We start from the raw sequence: 20,619 nt of genomic DNA on the forward strand, positions 1-20,619 counted from the left end.
TTGAAGGGATCTACGGTTTGCCTGGGCATCACAATTTGGAAATGGTCAAGAAACCAAAAAGACTGTCCAAATCCAAGTGGATCCAGGAAAAGACCAGAGAAAGGATTAAACAGAGAGTTGAGAAGAGGCTGAGGTGAGAAAAAAAATACACACACACACATACGGGGCTGGGGATTTAGCCGAGTGGAAGGGCGCCCACCTGGTGCGCGCAAGGCCCTGGGTTAGGTCCTCAGCCCTGGAAAAAAGAAAAAAAATGCACGCGCGCACACACACACACATACACACACACGCAAACATATAGACAGTCCTGGGGCTTGAACTCAGAGCCTGGGCACTGTCCCTGAGCTTCTTTTGCTACCACATGAGCCACAGTAACACTTCAGGCTTTTTCTGTTTATGTGGTACTGAGGAATCCAGGGCTTCATGCATGCTAGGCAAGCACTCTACTACTAAGTCACATTCCCAGCCCAAAACTTTCTTTTTTACTCAGTCATCTCTTAAACCTGAAGCTCAGCCAAAGTCCTTTCATGTAAGCCATGAACACCTGAAATCCCTCCTCCCCAGCTCCTGTCACATTGTATTCCTGCTGATTCTCTAGCTGACTTTCTCTCCAATTTATTTTAGAGAGGAGCTTGAGTCCCTGGCAAAGAACTCATTGTTCTTTGTGAGCCCATGCAATTTGTACTCTATATCTGAGCCTACCATGTTTTTCAGACTTCTTGGTTCTCCCCATTACAAACTCTATTTCCATTTTTTGAAAGACAGTTTTTTCCCCCTTACAATAACCCCTTTGATTTTTGCCAGTTAACCAAGCTGTATATTTATTTCTCAAGTGCCTAGTATTTTTGATCGTTGGCATACTTTTTTTTCAGACTTCCAATAAGGTCTTTTTTTAAAGAGTCCAAAGGTTTCCTGTGGGTTATTGACTTTTGGAATGTTAGTGTTAAGTTTTCCTAATGTCTTGTAATATGTGGCGTACCCAAACAGGAATAGGCCTTGTTTAGCCCTCATTCCTAAGCACAACTGTTGATTTAGGCTACTCTTTCTGGGCAGAAACCTGGCTACAACTGTTAGTTGGGTCCAACCACCAGTTAAGAGCTCTTTCCTTCACACAGAAAAAGACTTCCTTCATACAGAAAAGATCCTTACTCAAGATTTTTGTGTGCGCCTGTGCTAGGCATTGAGCCCAGGGCCATACATGCATGAGAAACACACATTATACCACTGAGCTACATATCCCCATCCCCAAATTTCTAAAGAACACCAGACAGAATAATTGAGAAAACTGAAGCTACATATAGAAATAGCAATGTAATAAAAATTAAAATGTATTTTAATGAATGATACAGCTAAATTTGTAAACAATTTCTTCCTTTCTCTTAGCAGAATGTGGAAAAATGGAGTGGATTGATTTCCAGGACACCATAAAAATTTGAAGAACTAGCTGGGTGTTGGTGGCTCTCACCTGTAATCCTAGCTACTCAGGAGGCTAAGATCTGAGGACTCTTTCAAAGCCAGTTCTGGCAGGAAAGTCAGTGAGACTCTTATATCCAATTAACCACCAGAAAACCAGAACCGGTGCTGTGGCTCAAAGTGGTAGAGCACTGACCTTGAGCAAAATAGCCCAGAGAGAGTGCCCAGACTTTAAATTCAAGTCTCTGGACCAACAAAAGAAAAAAATTCTAAGAACCAATAGCCACTTACCATACCATAAAAATCAGAACTTGTGCTGGGCACCCGTGACTCACCCCTAGCTACTCAGGAGGCTGAGATCTGAGGATCGCAGTTCAAAGCCAGCCTGGGCAGGAAAGTCCATGAGATTATTCTTTTTGGGTCCGGTAATAGGTCTGAACTCTGGGCCTGGGCGCTGTCCCTCAGCTCTTCAGCTCAAGGCTAGCACTCTACCACTTGAGCCACAGGGCCACTTCCAGCTTTTTTTTTTCTGCTTATGTGGTGCTGAGGAATGGAACCCAGGGCCTCATGCATGCAAGGCAAGCACTCTACCACTGAGCACCTTCCCAGCCCTGAGACTTTTTATTTTTTGTCCATCGTGGGGCTTGAACTCTGGGCCTGGACGCAGTCCCTGAGCTCTTCAGCTCAAGGCTAGTGCTCTAGAGTCTCACGGACTTTTATGCCAGGCTGGTTTTGAACCGCGATCCTCAAATCTCAGCCTCCTGAGTAGCTAGGATTACAGGCTGAGCCACCAGCACCCGGCTTCCCTGAGACACTTATCTCCAATAAACCACCAGAAAAACGGAAATGGCACTGTGGTTCAACTGGTAGAGCACTCACCTTGAGCTGAAGAGCTCATGGATAACACCTAGGCCCAGAATTCATGCCCCACAACCGGGGCTGGGAAGGTGGCTCAGTGGTAGAGCGCTTGCCTTGCATGCCTGAGGCCCTGGGTTCGATTTCTCAGCACCATATAAGCAAAAAGAAAAAAGCCGGAAGTGGCGATGTGGCTCAAGCGCTAGAGCGCTAGCCTTGAGCTGAAGAGCTGAGAGACAACGCCCAGGCCCAGAGTTCAGGCCCCACGACCGGACCCAGAAAAAAAAACAAAAACAAACAAGCCCCACGACCAACAAGAAAATCAGAACTTGTGTTTCTTCCAAAGCATGTTCTATTCAGGTTATTGCCAAATCCATTAAGAGAGTCTGTCCATTCAACCAAGGCTTTTGCAAATATTTTCTCCCAGTATATGGCTTATCTTCTCATTATGTTGACATATAATTAAAGCTGAAGTTTTTTTTTAATTTTAATGAAATTTGGTTTATCAATTCTTTTTTGTTCATGGATCATGCTTTTGCATCTAAAAGCTAGCAGCCTACCCAAAAGTCATCTACATTTTCTCTGCTGTTGTCCAAAACTTTCATTGTGTCATGTTTTGGTGTTAGATCTTTGTTTCATTTTGTGATATGCTTATGAAGACATATGTTTACAATTTTTTGTATGAAGGTCCTGGGACTTGAAATCACAATTTGGGGCACTGTCCCTGAGCTTTTGTGCTCAAGGTTAGCACTCTACCACCTGGGCCACAGCTTCACTTTCAGCTCTGTTGTTGGTTAACTGGACATAAGAGTCTCATGGACTTTCTTGTCTGTGCTAGCTTTGGACTGTGATCATCAGATCTCAGCTTCCTGAGTAGCTAAGAATACAGGAATGAGCTGCTAGTGCCCTGCTCAGACGTATTTTCTTTCTTTGAGATAGAATCTCACTATATAAATCCAGACTGGCCTTAAACTCATGACTATCTTCTTTCAGCTTCCTAAGTCCTACAATTACAAGTGGTTGTCACCATAACAGGTTTCTTTTTTAAATTTTTATTTTTTTATTATCCTTAAGTAATTGTACAAATGGGTTTCAATTCAACACACACCAAGCTTTTATTAAATCTGTTTGTGTTTATTCCTGTGATAATACTACACTGCCTCAATTACTGTACCTTGATGATAGTCAAGTAGCATCAGTCTTCAACTTCGTTCTTCAATATAATGTTGACTGTTGTGAGTCTCTTACCTCTCTCTAGAAACTGTAAAACATGAAAAAAAATGAGGAAACTTAAGTACACAATTCTAGAAAGAATCTTTGTGTGTGCACGTGCGCACACACACACACACACACACACACACACACACACACAGGCCAGTACTGGGGCTTGAGTTATGATTCTTGCACGCCAACGTGGCAGAATTTTCTGCTTGGGCTGGCTTTGAACTTTGATCCTTAGATCTCAGCCTCGAGTGAGTAGGATTACAAGCATGAGTCACCATCTCACCATCACATTGAAGAAGCCAGTCTGAAAAAGTGGTATCCTGTAAAAGTGCATTTGTAAAGCATATGTGAAAAGATAAATCTTTAGAGACAGAGCAAATATCATAATGTGGCTTTTTCCCTTCCATTCCCTTTTGTTTGAGATAGGGTCTTACTAGATAAGCCCAGACTGGCCTCAAACCCATGACTATTCAGCTTCCTAAATTAATAACAGGTGGATTTCACCACACCAGGCTTCTTTTAAAAATATTTTATTTATAAATAAAAAACTTGCAGCTTTGATGATAGAAGTCAGGTACATATTATACAAGCACTGCACCATGGAGCTACATCCTCAGCCCAAATTGATACAACCTTACAGCATGAAGAATGAACTTCCATGTATGTAAACCAGGAAGAAAAAAATCTTTAGGAAATGCAGGGAGCCCTAGGATGGAATACATGCAATCTGTGATAATCTAACTGTAATGCTCATGTAAGACTCATCCACACTGAACAGAGTAGGGGAGTGGCACTAACCTAAGCAAGTACCTTTGGAAATAAGTCATGTCTGTTATACTAAAGGTACAACAAACTGTATATAAGGAGCCAGGTGCTAGTGGCTCACCCCTGTAATCCTAGCTACTCAGGAGGCTGAGATTTGAGGACTAGGGTTCAAAGCCAGCACAGGGAGAAAAGTCTGTGAGAGTTTTTTTTTTTTTTTGAGGGTTTGGTTGTGGAGCTTGATCTCTGGGCCTGAGCTCTGTCCCTCTGCTCTTCAACTCAAGGTGAGCGTTCTACCAGTTGAGCCACAGCACCACTTCCAGTTTTTTTTTGGTGGTTTATTGGAGATAAGTGTCTGACAGAGACTTTCTTGCATGGGCTGGCAATCCTCAGATCTCAGCTCTCAGCCTCCTGAGTAGCTAGGATTTATAGGCAAGAGCCACCGGTGCCAGGCTTGTAAGACTCTTATCTTCAATTAACACTCACCCACCCCTGCTCAAAAATTGGAAGTGGCACTGTGGCTCAAGTGGTAGAGCACTAGCCTTGAGCACAAAGAGACTCAAGAACAGTGTCCAGGCCTGAGTTCAAGCCCCACAACAGACAAAAAAGAAAGAGGGAGGGTGAGAATTAAGTCAAGGTTAACATTTCCAGTGATAACTAATGTTGATAAGCATGATAAAGTGTGATAAAAATGACACTTTGCTTTTGTGATTTCCTCCCAAACTGTGTAATCTTAGAGACTAGTGTCTTTACAGTTTGCCTCTAAACCTAAAACTGTTTTTTTTTTTTTTGTTTCTTTTTTTTTTTTTTTTTTGGTCCGGTCATGGGGCCTGAACTCTGGGCCTGGGCGCTGTCCCTCAGCTCTTCAGCTCAAGGCTAGCACTCTACCACTTGAGCCACAGCGCCACTTCCGGCTTTTTTCTTTTTGCTTATGTGGTGCTGAGGAATCGAACCCAGGGCATGCAAGGCAAGCGCTCTACCACTGAGCCACCTTCCCAGCCCTAAAACTGTTTTTTTTTTAAATTTAAATAGTGCACTCTACATAGTGGTACAAACCTGTAATTTCAGCACTCAGCAAGCTGAAGCAGGAGGATCTCAAGTTTGAGACCAGCCTGGCTTACAAAATGAGACTGTCTAAAAAACAAAAACAAAACAATTTAAGTCCAAATATACATTGCTTAGATGCTTCAAAAAATTCAATGTCATGGGGGGCAGGGAGAGATGGGAAGGGATGGGAAGGGGAAACAAAGGAGGAGGCAACAATGCTTGAAAGAAATGTACTCATTACCTTGCTCAAGTAATTGAAACCCCTCTGTATGGTATTTTTCACAATTAAAAAAAATCAATGTCATGGGGCTGGGAAGGTGGCTCAGTGGTAGAGCGCTTGCCTTGCATGCATGATGCCCTGGGTTCGATTCCTCAGCACCACATAAGCAAAAAAGAAAAAAGCCGGAAGTGGCACTGTGGCTCAAGTGGTAGAGTGCTAGCCTTGAGCTGAAGAGCTGAGGGACAGCAACCAGGCCAGAGTTCAGGCCCCATGACCGGAATCCCCCCCCCCCAAAATCAATGTCATAAAAGGTATGAGGATACACACACACACACACACACACACACACATGCGCCAAATGCTGTGAAACTTGAAATTAGGAGCTAAATGAAATGAGAAGTAAACGCAATGTGTAACACTTGAATAGATTCTGAATGGAGCTTCAAATACTTTTAAGGATATTATTACAATAATTGGAGAAATTTGAATTGAGACCGTAAATTAGGTGATGGCAACATAACAAACCACATTAAACTATCTTGAGTATGATCATTGCATTGTGGTTATGCAGAAGAATGCCTTTGCTCTGGGAAATATGTGCTCTAGTATTTAGAGGTTAAGTGCAATTTACTCACAAATGGTTCAGAAAAATGCACACCAATCCATAGGGCTGTAAAGCAAATGTGACTGGGAAAGGGCATGTGCTTCTCTTGCAACTTAACATGCTTTGAAATCAAAAAGTGTAGATGAGCCAGGCGTTGATGATTCATGACTGTAATTCTAGCTATGCAGGAAACTGAGATCTGACACTCGTGATTTGAAGGCAGTCCAGATAAGAATGTTGTCTTCAATTAACCACTAAAAATACCTAAAGCCAGGCGCTGGTGGCTCACACCTGTAATCCTAGCTACTCAGGAGGCTGAGATCTGAGGATCTCAGTTCAAAGCCAGCCCAGGCAGGAAAGTCCATGAAATTCTTATCTCCAATAAACCACCAGAAAACCAGAAGTGGCGCTGTAGCTCAAGTGGTAGAGCACTAGCCGTGAGCCTTGAGCTGAGGGACAGCCCTCAGGCCCAGAGTTCAAGCCCCATGACCGACAAAAAAAATAATAATAATAATAAATAAATAAAATACCTAAAGTGGAGCTGTGGCTCAGAGTGGTAGAGGGCTAGCCTTCAGTGAAAAAAAGCTCAGGGACAGCACCCAGGCCCTATGTTCAAGCCCTAGTACTCACATACACACACACACACACACACACACACACACACACACACAGATTTTTCTAATATCATGTGTTGGGAACACCACAGTACTAGTGAGGAAGCAAAGTCTTGGGTCTCTGTCTCTCTTCAAGCAAAGAGGATTTTAGTAAGACATACGGAAGATGGCAGTGCCGTTTTTCATCCAGACCACAATTTCACTGTAAGACTTAGTACCTCATTTAGGATTCAGAAGTGACATAGTTGTTATGAAGAATGCATTAACACTTTTTTTTTGTCCGTTGTGGTGCTTGAACTCTGGGCTTGGGCACTGACCCTGTTGCTCTTCAGCTCAAGGTGAGTCCTCTACCATTTAAGCCACTGTATCACTTCTGGTTTTCTGGTAGTTAATTGGAGATAAGAGTCTCATGGACTTCCTGCCCAGGCTGGCTTTGAACCACAATCCTCAGATCTCAGCCTCCTGAGTAGTTAGGATTACAGGTGTGAGCCACCAGCACCCGGCTCACTTTTTTATTCGAAATTGAATTGAAAACCAAGTCTGACATTTGAAAACAACACCAGTTTCATTTGATAGTTTCTTTTTGTTTTGTGCTAGTACTAGTGCTTGGACACAAAGCCTTATGTTGTTGCTTTGCTTTATCTGCTCAAGGCTGGTGCGCTACCACTTGAGCCACAGCTCCACTTCTTGCTGGTTAATTAAAGATAAAACTCTCATGGACTTTTCTGCCAAGGATGGTTCTGAATTGTAATTCTCAGATCTCAGCCTCCTGAGAAGGTAGGATAACAGGTGTGAGCCACTGGCGCCTAGCATCTTTGCATTTTTTGTTGTGGTTGTTGGTCGTGGGGCCTGAACTCTGGGCCTGAACTCTGGGCCGGGGCGCTGTCCCTCAGCTCTTCAGCTCAAGGCTAGGGCTCTACCACTTGAGCCACAGTGCCACTTCTGGTTTTATGGTGGTTTATTGAAGATAAGAGTCTCACGGACTTTCCTGCATGGGCTGGCTTTGAACCACGATCCTCAGATCTCAGCCTCCTAAGTAGCTAGGATTACAGGCATGAGCCACAGACGCCTGGCCACTTTTGCAATTTTTTTTTTGGGGGGGGGTCTGGTCATGGGCCTGAACTCTGGGCCTGGGCATTGTCCCTCAGCTCTTCAGCTCAAGGCTAGCACTCTACCACTTGAGCCACTGTGCCACTTCCGGCTTTTTTTTCCTTTTGTTTATGTGGTGCTGAGGAATCAAACCCAGGGCCTCATGCATGTAGGGCAAGCGCTCTACCACTGAGCCACTTTCCCAGCCTCACCTTTGCACTTTTGATGTAAGCACTAATTGCTTACATGACTAATTGCTAACATCTTACTATATTCCATTGGTGTTATGTCTTTCCTTTCCTTTCTTTCTATCTTTCTTTTTTTTTTTTGTCAGTTGTAAGGTTTGAACTTAGCGGCTGGGAGCTGTCCCTGAGTTTTTCTTGCTCAAGGCTAACCCTCTACCACTCTGAGCCATAGGGTCACTTCTGGTTTTCTAGTGGTTAATTGGAGATAAGAGTCTCTACGACTTTTCTGCCTGGGGTGGCTTCAAACCAAGGATCTCAAATTTCAGTCTCCTGAGTAAATAGGATTATAGATGTGAGTCACCAGAGCCCAGCTTCTATTTTCATTTCTTTTGAGACTCCCCCCACCTGACCCACTCCTGAATTAAACCTTATCTAATAGATATATGAATCAAAACATCTCATGTGCCTCAGAAATATATACACATATTATGGGTCAATGAAAATATTTTTTGCCCATCCTGGGGCTTGAACTCAGGGCCTGGGCACTGTCCCTGAGTTTCTTTTTGCTTAAGGCTAGCACTCTACCACTAAACCACATTCCAAGCCCCTGAAAATAATTTTTTTTTGTCAGTGGTGGGGCCTGAACTCTGGGCCTTGGTGCTGTCCCTCAGCAATTCAGCTCAAGATTAGTGCTCTACCATTAGAGCCACAGCGCCACTTCCTGCTTTTTCAGCTTATGTGGTGCTGAGAATCGAATCCAGGGCCTCATGCATCCGAGGCAAGCACTCTACCACTGAGCCACCTTCCTAGACCCTGAAAATAATTTTTAAAGGTAAAACAGGAACATAATATCCACACAACAATAAAATGTACAATGACAAAATAATTCAATGTTTGACATAGTTAAAAAAATTTCCTTCTTACTTAATTTCTTTCCTGATCCACTGCTTGATCAAAACTTGTTTAATTTCTATGCACTAGCATAGTTTTTGATATTTTTCTTGTTATTTAATTCTAGTTTTGTTGTAGTGTGGTCAGAAAAGATGCCTGATATGGCTGCAATTTTGAAAACATTTGTTGAGGCTTGGTTTTTGGCCCACAATTTGATTTATCCTAGATAATGTAGTGCTGATGAGATAGTATAATGTCTGGATTGACCCATTTTCTTCTCACTAATTTGTAATGTCTCCTATATCATTTATCATGCTTCCATATAGAATCAGAAATATTTGAGATGGGCCTTTGTGTTTGTAACACCAGTTGGTGCTGTTGGCCTACATAAAAGCTCTATCTAAATCCCTGCATCCAGGATTTTTTTCTTTTTTGTGACTGGGGAGGGAAGTCTTGAGATTTGAATGCAAGCCCTTGAGGCCATGCCTCCAGCATTCAACTTTTGTAATAATTTTCCTATCTTCAATCTCTATTTTTTTGTCAGTCACAGGGCTTGAACTCTGGGTCTGGGCACTGTCCCTGAGCTCTTCAGCTCAAGGCTAGTGCTCTACCACTTGAGCCACAGCACCACTTCCAGTTTTCTAGTGGTTTATTGGAGATAAGAGTCTCTCACAGGGGCTGGGAAGGTGGCTCAGTGGTAGAGCACTTGCCTTGCATGCCTGAGGCCCTGGGTTGGATTCCTCAGCCCCACATAAGCATAAAAGAAAAAAAGCCGGAATTGGCGCTGTGGCTCAAGTGGTAGAGCACTAGCCTTGAGCTGAAGAGCTGAGGAGCAGCGCGCAGGCCCAGAGTTCAGGCCCCACAACCGGACCCCCCCCCCAAAAAAAAAAAAGAGTCTCTCACAGAGTTTCCTGCCGGGGCAAGCTTTGAACTGTGATCCTCAGATCTCAGCCTCCTGAGTAGCTAGGATTACAGGCGTGAGCCACTGGTGTCCAGCAAGTCTCTCTGTCTTTATTCCTCTTCAAGACTGTTCTGGGCTCTCAGTCCTTCATTGGAATTTTTTAGAATTAGTTTGCTGAATTTCATTACAATTTGTTTACTACTCAACCTAAAAGTCTTTTGGTGTCCACCCCTGTAAATCCCATCACTTGGGAGGTAGAGACGGGGGGAGGGGTTCTAAAATTTAAGCCAGCCTGGATTATGTCAAAACCAAGCAAAATTCTCTGGATGCCTCTCTTGCCTCTATAAGTGGTTCTCAAGTCTGTCTGTAACAGAATCAGCTAGGTGGGGGAGCTATGTATTTTCCTAAATCATAGTCCAATGGGTTGAATCTGAATCATGGGATTGAACATCCAGGAAATCAGTACTTTCCATAAAGATCTTCAGGTGGTTCTGATTTACCAGTAGATTTAAGAACCACTGGCCTAGAGGATAAAGGTCAAATCCTTTAAATATCCATGCCAAATGTCATGGACTGAGTTATGTCCTCCAAAATTTACACATTGAAGCTCTAACCACTGGTATCTTAGAATGTGACTGCATTTGGAGACTAGGCTTCAGAATAGGAATTTAAGGTAAAACGAGGCTATCTGCATGGATCCTGAAACAATCTGACTGGTGCTATTATAATAATAGGAGAATAGAATATAAAACAAGACATCAGGAATGGCATACACAAAGACTGTGAAGACACAGAAACAAGGCAGCCGTGTTCAAGCCAAGGAGTGAGGCCTCAGAAGAAACTGACCTGTCCACACATTGATCTCAGACTTTCAGCCCTCAGAGCTGAGACAAAATTAACTTTTGCTATTTAAGCCTTGCAGCCACGGAAGTCCAAATGGATGAAGACAAAAGAATTTCTTTGTCTTAGACTCTTTCCAACTCTCCCAATTGACCATTCATCCCCACCTCCATTACTTGCTACTTTTTTTTTTTTTTGGTCATGGGCTTGAACTCTGGACTTGGTACTGTCCCTGCGCTCTTCAGCTCAAGGCGAGCACTCTACCGCTTGAGCCACAGTTCCACCTCTGGTTTTCTAGTGGTTTATTGGAGATAAGAGTCTCACAGAGTTTCCTGCCTGGGTTGGCTTTGAACCGTGATCCTCAGATCTCAGCCTCCTGAGTAGCTAGGACTATAGGCATGAGCCACCAGCACCCGGCTTACTTACTACTTTTGAGACCTGTCTGCTCCTCATTATTGTCATCTGAAACATGGTATAGTTTGTCTTCTTCATAGGTTGATATGAGGGACAAATATGATCATGTATGGGTAACTTTTTTTGTCAGTTCTTGGGCTTGAACTCAGGGCCTGGGCACGGTGCCTGAGCTTCTTTTGCTCAAAGCTAGCACTCTACCATTTAAGCCACAGTGCCACTTCTGGATTTTTCTGTTTATGTGGTAATGAGGAATCGAACCCAAGGCTTCATGCATGCTAGGCAAGCCTTCTACCACTAAGCCACATTCCCAACCCTAGGTAAAAATTTTAATTGATACTTGATAAGGAATGGTCTTTTTTTTTTTGGTCCGGTCGTGGGGTCTGGGCACTGTCCCTCAGCTCTCCCTCAGCTCTTCAGCTCAAGGCTAGCGCTCTACCACTTGAGCCACAGCGCCACTTCCGGTTTTTTTCTTTTTGCTTATGTGGTGCTGAGGAATCGAACCCAGGGCCTTGAGCATGCAAGGCAAGCGCTCTACCACTGAGCCACCTTCCCAGCCCCAAGGAATGGTCTTATTCAGGACTATCACAGTAGGTACCAAGAGCACTCTAGTGGGGTTTTGCAGTAGAAGAGAAAATTGAGCTCAACTCCACATACAGCCTGGAAAACTGGGAATGACCTGACTTACAAAATAGTTAACCTCTCTGTACAACACCGTAATACTAACAATTCAATTATATTAAAAAAGAAAAGTGAGAATGTATAGCCAAGGAAAAGGGTAAGGGTTGGTGGATGGAAAATTACTAGGAGGAAATATCAAAGCTTGGGGGAATTCTTGCTGGAGGCAGGCCAAAGTGATGAGTAGTGGATGAGGAATTTGGTCAGATATGGGTGATCAGATGGAGGAGATGGAGTTTACAAAACAAATTCCAAAAAGTTCATGCTGAAACTGGACTAAATGTATCTAGGACAGAGCTTAATGTCAAATCTACTCAGAAAACAAGACTCAAGAGGAGACTGACTGGTTTAAAGAAGAGAGGCTTTGTCACAATGTCACACAGTTAACATAGTGAGAAAGTAATGAACATTCAGTTCATGCTAGCATATTTTGTCCTACTTCTATGCATTAGTGCTTTCTGACTTCTTGGCTTCGAATGCTTTTCTCACTACATTGTGTAGCTTACTCTTGGTGGTTCTTCAAGACTTAAGATTGCTGGGCCTGACACCGAGGCTCAGTGTTAGAGCACAGGTCTAGTTAGTGTTCATGAGGTCCTGGGTTCTGCTCTCAGCACTGCAAAAAGAGCCTAAGGTCTTAGGTGAGGCCAGTGCTGATGTGGGTCGCATAATCCTTCTCTGGGCTCTGCCTTTAGAACACTGCTTGTTTCTACCAAGTGAGATGTCATTGTAGAGAATTTTGGAGGAGTATCTGAACCCTTGAGTAGCTACAACGTGTCAGTTATCCAACCTAGAGTCTGACTAAGAACAAGAATAAAAAGAACACTTAGGTCACAGGGTTATGGAGGGGATTATAACAGATAAGATGTGCCAATCACTTAAGACAATAAACATTCAGTAAACACTATTATTATCTGGATTCAGGACACACCTTCCATTTCACTCAGGTTTTTGGCTTCTGACTCATCATTTTTTTTCTCTAAATACAAATTCCACTCCCACCTACACTGACCCCTTCCACAGGCTACCCATTCTCCTAGATCTCAACTCTACTAGCTTTCCTTTCCTGTGTATGCTGCATGCATTGTGACAACTCACTTGATATTGTGGTTGCATTGCTAGCTTTTTTTTTCCAGTCCTGGGCTTGAACTCAGGGCCTGGGCTCTGTCCCTGAGCTTCTTTTTGCTTAAGGCTAGCACTCTACCACCTGTGCCACAGCACCACTTCTGGCTTTTTCTGTTTATGTGGAACTGAGGAATCAAACCCAAGACTTCATGCATGCTAGGCAAGCACTCTAGGCAAGCACCACTATGCCATATTCCTAGCCAGATTTAGCTTTTTAAGCAATGAGTCAGTTGTGTGTCACCATAGGACTAGATTAGTATACAGAAAATCCAGGTAGAATGTCCTATTACTGTGAGCTAAGGGTGTGCTCTTCTTCCATTGTAAACAAGTAATAGGTCTCTTCCATATGACCAAGTCCCTGGAAGATAAAAGTACAGAAAGGAAAGCAAGGGCTAGCTGGAGATGCTAGTTTTTCCAGAACAAGATAAAGGCAGACATTTTATGATTGCACAAAGACAGGAAATTACAGTTGCAATCTTTCTGGCAGAGAAGGGTAAGAGGTTAGTGATTATGACATCAGAGCCAAAGCCAGGAGACTGAAAATCTGATGCTGCTTGTAGAAAATTGTTGCCATGAATGAATTTCACAAAGGCAGTTCTCTGGCAATCAGGAGCTGTTTTCTTCAGGCATGCACCTTTCCTACAGAAGGCACATCAGACAGATAACTGGAGCTCACTCTACACACACCTCCTCATTCACAGTGGCTCTACTTTCTATCATATTTATTTGGTCTTTACCTTGCGATCATTTTTTTTCCTTGCGATCATTTTTGCAAAACAAAAAGGTTCTAATGCTAAAGTTGTGTTGTTCCTCCCAGCAGGAAAGTATTCTTGACATTTTCCCCCACAGAACACAGTTGCCACCGAAGTGTGGTGCCTACCATGTAAATTCTCCTCTGCCCAACTGTATTTTTTGTACCCTCCAGTCTCTGAGGCTATATCCTTTGTTCTATTCAAAGTTAATGCCTCTGTTTGTGCTTGATCCCATCTTGTTCTCATTTCCTCTCAGTCTTTAGGCCATGAATTTTCCTTTCTCCTATTATGTGCAAACATATTAAATTTCTCCTTGCAACATTTGGCATCGATGAAACATTGGCAATTTCATATGGTTTAATCTAATACCACTCACAATTCTTTCTCTTCAGCTCCTAGCAATTATAACTAGATATTCTTGTATAGGTAAACTCTTCACAGATACTGTTTCCAATTTCATGCCTTTGTATTTTCATGCAAATAAAACCTAGATACCAGAGCTAAGGTATGTTCAACTCTCTCAACTGACAATTCACCCAGTAAGGATGTAACAAGGGTCTAGAATGTTCACGAAACACTTATTCACTCATTCAACAAGTATCTTCTGTGTACATACACTGTGTCAGCCACTATACTAAGTACTTGGATACCAGTGAACAAAAAAAAGATCCCATGATCTTGGAGAGTATGTATTCTACAGGTTCCTGGTAAATAAAATTAATAACAAAACCGTAAAGTTTATTAGAAAAGTGGCAGGTGCCATGGAAATGAGGAAATAGAGAGTAACAAAAGGGAGACTATGAGTGCTGAGAATATGAGGTATTTTGTTTTATCTTTTAATTTTTGTGCAAGAACTCAGGGCCTCTAGCTCTAACTTGGAATTTTTGCTGAAGGCTAGCACTCTACCATTTGATCCATATTTCTACTTGTGGCTTTTTGGCATTTCATTGGAGGTAAGAGTCTCAAGGCCTTTCCTGCCTACCCTAGCTTTGAACCTCAATCCTCAGATCTTAGCCCCCAGAGTAGCTAGGATTATAGATGTAAGCCACGCGAACCCAACTTTATTTTTTGGCAAAATTAGTCAAAGAACATAAGTTCTCACACATTCCTGGCAAGCATTGAACTACTTCTTGGGCCTTGGAGTATAATTTTAAATATGGTGGTCACTCTAGTCCTTTTGGAGAAGGGGATAATTCAATGAAGAACAAGCCATACTAATTTTGGGGGCCATATTCCAGGCAGAATGAGTAGGAAACACAAAGATACGAGGTAGGAAAGCTAAAGCAACAATGGAGTGAATATTAGGAGATGAAGACATAAAGTTGGCAGGGATCATGACTGTGCAGAATACTTGAATTCATTATCTTACGTATAATCATAGGTGTACATAACAACAATGCATATGAATTGAGTGATGGCGTGACTGGACAGTTCTGACTTTGAGTCTCAAACATTGATATCTAGGCCTGAAATGTCTATCCTCTTTTTTTTTTTTTTTTTTGTCGGTCGTGGGGCTTGAACTCTGGGCCTGTGCGCTGTCCCTCAGCTCTTCAGCTCAAGGCGAGCGCTCTACCACTTGAGCTACAGCGCCACTTCCGGTTTTCTGGTGGTTTATTGGAGATAGGAGTCTCAAGGTCTCTCCTGCCCTGGCTGGCTTTGAACCGCGATCCTCAGATCTCAGCCTCCTGAGTAGCTAGGATTACAGGCGTGAGCCACCAGCGCCCGGCTGTCTATCCTCTTTTGAAGTGGCTCATTCACATGGTTGGCAAGTTATGCTGGCTGGCTTTTAGAGGAAAGGGAGACAAGAAGAGGTGAAAAATCTAATTTCTGCTCATTTGGGCATCTTTATGTTCTGTTTCAAAATATTCATAACTTGATGCCAGGCTTCTCTTAGAGCAAATAATCTAAAAGAGAGCAAGACAGAAACCACAATACTTGGGGCTGGGAAGGTTGCCTAGTGGGAGTGCTTGCCTAGCATGAATGAAGCTCTGGATTCAATTCCTCAATACCACATAAACAGAAAAAGTCGGAAGTGGTGCTGTGGCTCAAGTGGTAGAACACTAGCCTTGAGCAAATGAAGCTCAGCGACAATGTCCAGGCCCTGAGTTCAAGCCCTAGGACTGGCAAAAAAAAAAAAAAAAAAAAAAACTCCCAAAACAAACAAAAAGAAATCACAGGGGGCTGGGAAGGTGGCTCAGTGGTAGAATGCTTGCCTTGCATGCATGAGGCCCTGGGTTTCATTCCTCAGAACCACATAAGCCGAAAAAGCCAGAAGTGGTGCTGTGGCTCATGTGGTAGAGAGCACTACCCTTGAACTGAGGAGCTGAGGGACAGTTCCCAGGATGAGAGTTCAGGCCCCATGACCGGAGGGGGGGGGGGAGCAGAAAAAAAGAAACCACAATAATTTTTATGACCCAGCCTATAAATGGTACAATCACATCAATTATAGTCTAGCAATTACAGAAGTTCAACATAGAAGAGAAATAGTGAAGATATGATGAGATCACAGATCAGTGAGGGCTTATTTTTTTTTCTTTTACTTTGGTTGTGGGGCCCAGGCCCAGAGTTCAGGCCCATGAGTGACCCAAAAAAAGTGAGAAATAAGGACTAGTAGCTATACTACACGGTCTAACACTCTGTGCTTCACAACAAAGAACCAACTTTAGTGGAAGTTATCTGAAAAAGTCCTAAAGATGGATGGTGCTCATGGTAACACAACAATCAATCTGAATGTACTTAGTGCCACTGAATGGTACCACTATTGTACTTAGTGCCACTTAAAATGGTTACAGTGTACATTTTATTATGTACATTTTATTACAGTAATATAACAAATTCCAAGGGTCAAAAGGGTTTGGAGGATGAAGCGGTAATCTTCAGCTAAGGGAATTAGCGAAGGCTTTGCCGAGGGCAGGCTTTTCACCTAGGCAGAGGGAGCATTTGAACAAATGATTGGGAACAGGAAACCTGAGACCAGGCAGGAGCACAGTGATTAGTTATGCTTTGTTGGAAGATCTGTTAGGGGCCCTGGAGGTAAGTGAACATGAAGTGAAGGACAAAAAAAAAAAAAAATCCAGCTAAAGCTATTTAGTATCCGGGAGGCAGCACTGAAGGATGGAACTTAGATAACTTGTGTGAGCTAGATTGGGGGGAGCAGTCCAAGGGTGAGGAAGTCACTTAGCGTATGGGGTAATGGATCAGACATAGATTTCTGAGTATACAGATCTGGGTATGAATCACTGTTCCATCTGCCAGAGAGTAGCAGATGATTTGGGCAAGTTTTCTAACTTCTCTAAACCTCAATTCGTTCCCTCTCTCATTCCCTTCCCTCTCTTCTTTTGGTGCCTATCCTGGCGATTGAACTCAAGGCCTGGGTGCTGTTTCTGAGCTTATTAATTTAAGACTAGCACTCTACCACTTAATCCACAGCTCCATTTCTGGCTTTCTGGTGGTTAATTGGAGATAAAAGTGCCTAGTCCTGCCTAGTCTGACTTTCAACCGTGACCCTCAGGTTTGAATCTCCCACGTAGCTAGAATTACAGGTGTGAGTTACTAGCACCCCATCTAATTTTCTTATTTTAAAAATGGATATGACAATTCCAGCTACTTATGAGACTGAGGCCAGAGGATGGCTTGGGGTAAGAAATTTGAGAGCAGCTTGTGCAACACAGTAAAGCCATATCTTAAAAAACTTAGGAATAAAGAGTTACACACTAAGTAAGATTGCTGTAAGAATTTAGTAGATAAGTAGTTCCTTACTATTGCAACAAGCCAGATATGCAATTCCTAGGGCTGTAAAGGTGAGCAGATCATCAGAAGGGATAATGTGTCACAAAACCTCAAGAATCAAAATTCAAATTTTCTTTTAATTTTCTAGTACCCTTTATTATGAGTAGAATCGTTTGATAATGAAAATTACTCCTAGGATCGTCTGTTTGAAATTAACTAGTCAGTGTAGTAAGTCCAGGGTCCTGAAACAAAAATTCATTTGAAATAAGCCTAGGATATGACCATCATTTTGTGCACAAAGACTTTATATTTCTTTGCCATGTACTTTCCCTTTCCTGTATTTTCATTTTTGTTTCAGATCCTATTTAGTATCTGTCCATTTGTCATTTCTTTCATTTTTCTTCGCTTGGAAACATCCTACACATGATTTTAGTCAGAAGGCCAAGAAGTGACTGAACAGATTGTAATAAGGTAATTTATTTTATCATCTGAGTGATACTGCGATAATTAGCATGCCTGGACCTCAGTTTCCTCTGTAAAATGGGTTTCATTAGAGTGCCTACCTTACAGCGTTGTCGAAATTACAACAAAGAACACTTTACATGTGTCGCACAGTGCCTGGTCTAGTACGAACGTCACATACTCATTCCCTTCTTACTTTTTCCCCTACGTTCACCTTTATCCCTACTCCCCAGTCCCAGTTCAGCAGGCAAAAAGCCTTGGGGACAATCATCTTTAAGGTTGAAGGGGAAATCGCTTGAGCTAGGAGGCGGGGACTGGAAAGGTGCCATTGCGCATGTGCGCCCGCTCCGTCAGGTTAATGTTTCGAGCTGGGGGGGGGGCATGGGTGTGGGGGGGGGGGTGAGGATTTTTTTTTCTTGCTACCCCCTTCCGGCTCCGGGAAGTGGCGGGACCTTGGCTGCGCCCCGAGCGAGTGCGGCGCTAACCTAGGGACGCCTGGGTCCGAAGGGTAAGTTTGAAAATGGCGGAGAGAGGAGGGGGGGGGGGGAGAAGGAGGGGCTTTGCTAGGCGGGAGTCCGACCTCCCGGTGGGGTGGGGGGGAAGGAGTCGGCCAGGGCCGGGCCCTGGCCTAAGAATAGGACGGACGCTGCCCGGTGTCGTTTGGAGGCCCAGAAGTGGAGGTACTTCGTTCCGGACACCGGCTTCTTTCAGGGGCACGGACCTGCTGGTGAGCAAGCGAGTGAGGGAGACGAAGAGACCTCCGTTTCTTTCTCCTAGGCTAGGACCCGGCCGCTGAGCGGAGTTGACATTTCGAGATTGGGGCTCGGGCCGCCCCTCCTCCGGGACCCTCCCCTCGGGCCCGAGCCGCTCGCCACTGGTGGTTGGGGCCGGCTCGAGGAGCGGTGGGTACGGCTCCTGAAGGCTTTACCCCCACTTTTCCTCCCGTCCCTACCCCTCCCCGTTTCCCCTCCTTGCCCCTCCCTTCCCCTCCCTGCCTCCCCCTCCATTCCCCTCCCTGCCTCCCCCTCCCTTCCCCTCCCCGCCGCCCCTCCATATTTCACCCCTCCCTCTACTTCCGTTCCCGCGTAGCTGGGGAGGGCGGGAAGGCCGCGCCCGCCTTTGACGGGGGAAGTCGGACTGGGGCCCTTGGCCGAGGTTCTCGGGCTGTCCAAGGAAGGCGTGGGTGGGCGGGTGGGTGGCTCGAGGCCCTTGGGTCTGCCTTCTTAAACCTTGTGACAACTAAGGTAAATGGAGTCAAAGAACTTTTGTTAAAAAATACGATCAAAGGGGACTCTCCACTCCTCCCATCCCCAATCTGCTGCCTGTGGCTTGTGTGGTGCCTGATGGTGTGTGTCTGGCAAGGGCGAGTGAATCAGAAAGAATTGAGGCCAAAGAGCTTCCGGAAGAGGAAATTAGTGGGTAATTCTTTCCAGCCTTCTCTTGCCCTAGTCAGCCTTCCCAGCGTATCTGTAACACCTAAACTCCAGTAGACGCTCCCTTTCATTATTTTAACTGCTCAATACAATTAAATTTTGTGGGGGCCGTGGGTTGAGGGAGGAAAATAGTGATTGCTGAAACTAAGCAATACGCTCTCCACCTCCAAAAACAACCCGCCAAACCGTTGTAACAAAATCTTTCAGATTTTAATAATCCACTACTTTTCATCCAAACATAATTGTCATTACTTCTGTCACAACTAAACCTCGATAGTTAATAACTTCGAAATTTACTCTTGATAACATTGTACAGTGGAAATGCTTCTTCTCTTTTTGTTCCAGTACAATTTGTTCTAGCCAGTTCAAGAGAAGACTGTTACAGACGGCCATCTTAGAATTATAACATTTTACAGAATTGGAAAGGATCTTTGACCAACCCTTTTGTTTTAAAAGCAGAAACCGAGGTTCTGGATTCCAATGCTTGCCTAAGGCTGCCAGATTACTTAGATGAGAACCCACTTTCAGACCTCCAGGCCACCACTCTTCTGCTATTGCTTCATATAGCCTCCAAGCAGAAAATATTAAGTGCATTTGGTTTACCATTACTAAAAACTGTACTACTCTGTATTGAACATGCATGGGAAACTAGTGCTTGACTTGTATTCTTTCTGCCATTTAAGAAGTACTAATGAAGCCGGGCGCTGGTGGCTCACGCCTGTAATCCTAGCTACTCAGGAGGCTGAGATCTGAGGATCGAGGTTCAAAGCCATCCCCGGCAGGAGAGACTGTGAGACTCCTATCTCCAATAAACCACCAGAAAACCGGAAGTGGCGCTGTGGCTCAAGTGGTAGAGCGCTCGCCTTGAGCTGAAGAGCTGAGGGACAGCGCCCAGGCCCAGAGTTCAAGCCCCATGACCGACAAAAAAAAAAAAAAGAAGTACAAATGGCTGGGGCTTGGAAGGTGGCTCACTGGTAGACTGTTTGCCTTCCATGCATGAGGCCCTGGGTTCGGTTCCTCAGCACCCCATAAGCAGAAGCCAAACGTGGTGCTGTGGCTCAAGCAGTAGAGCGCTAGCCTTGAGCTGAAGAGCTGAGGGACAGCACCCAAGCGGACAGTTCAGGCCCCATACCGACAGAGGGAGAAAAAGTTCAAGTGGATTATTTTTATTTTTTGGTTGGTCATGGGCCTTGAACTCTGGGCCTGAGCACTGTCCTTCTGCTCTTCAGCTCAAGGCGAGCACACTACCACTTGAGCTACAGCACCACTTCTGGTTTCCTGACAATTTATTGGAGATAGTTTCACGGACTTTCCTGCCCGGGCTGGCTTTGAACCGCGATCCTCAGATCTCAGCCTCCTGAGTAGCTAGGATTACAGGCGTGCGGCT

The 20,619-nt window shown here is 44.1% G+C and overlaps 1 protein-coding gene and 1 long non-coding RNA gene across 3 annotated transcripts in view; one reads left to right on the forward strand and one right to left on the reverse strand.

The window, feature by feature from the left end:
• Positions 1-1,704: 1,704 nt before the first annotated feature.
• LOC122109927 lies at positions 1,705-18,612 on the reverse strand. Its single transcript, XR_006147779.1, has 4 exons — positions 18,521-18,612; positions 16,897-16,898; positions 2,598-2,710; positions 1,705-1,723 (listed from the first exon to the last, which is right to left on the reverse strand). It is a non-coding gene; the product is annotated as an uncharacterized LOC122109927 (long non-coding RNA).
• Positions 18,411-20,619, forward strand: part of LOC122109926 (X-linked inhibitor of apoptosis) — a 43,349-nt gene continuing 41,140 nt past the window's right edge. The window contains exon 1 of one of the 2 annotated variants that reach the window (XM_042682390.1): positions 18,411-18,526. The gene's annotated coding sequence lies outside the window, so the exon portion shown is untranslated. Of the gene's footprint in view, positions 18,527-18,642; positions 18,702-20,619 lie in introns of those variants that run through there. The other variant, XM_042682392.1, reaches the window with a different exon arrangement.

Source organism: Dipodomys spectabilis, unplaced genomic scaffold, assembly GCF_019054845.1.
Source record: "Dipodomys spectabilis isolate Male_0828 unplaced genomic scaffold, ASM1905484v1 ptg000071l, whole genome shotgun sequence".
In the NCBI taxonomy this organism is placed as follows: Eukaryota; Metazoa; Chordata; class Mammalia; order Rodentia; family Heteromyidae; genus Dipodomys; species Dipodomys spectabilis.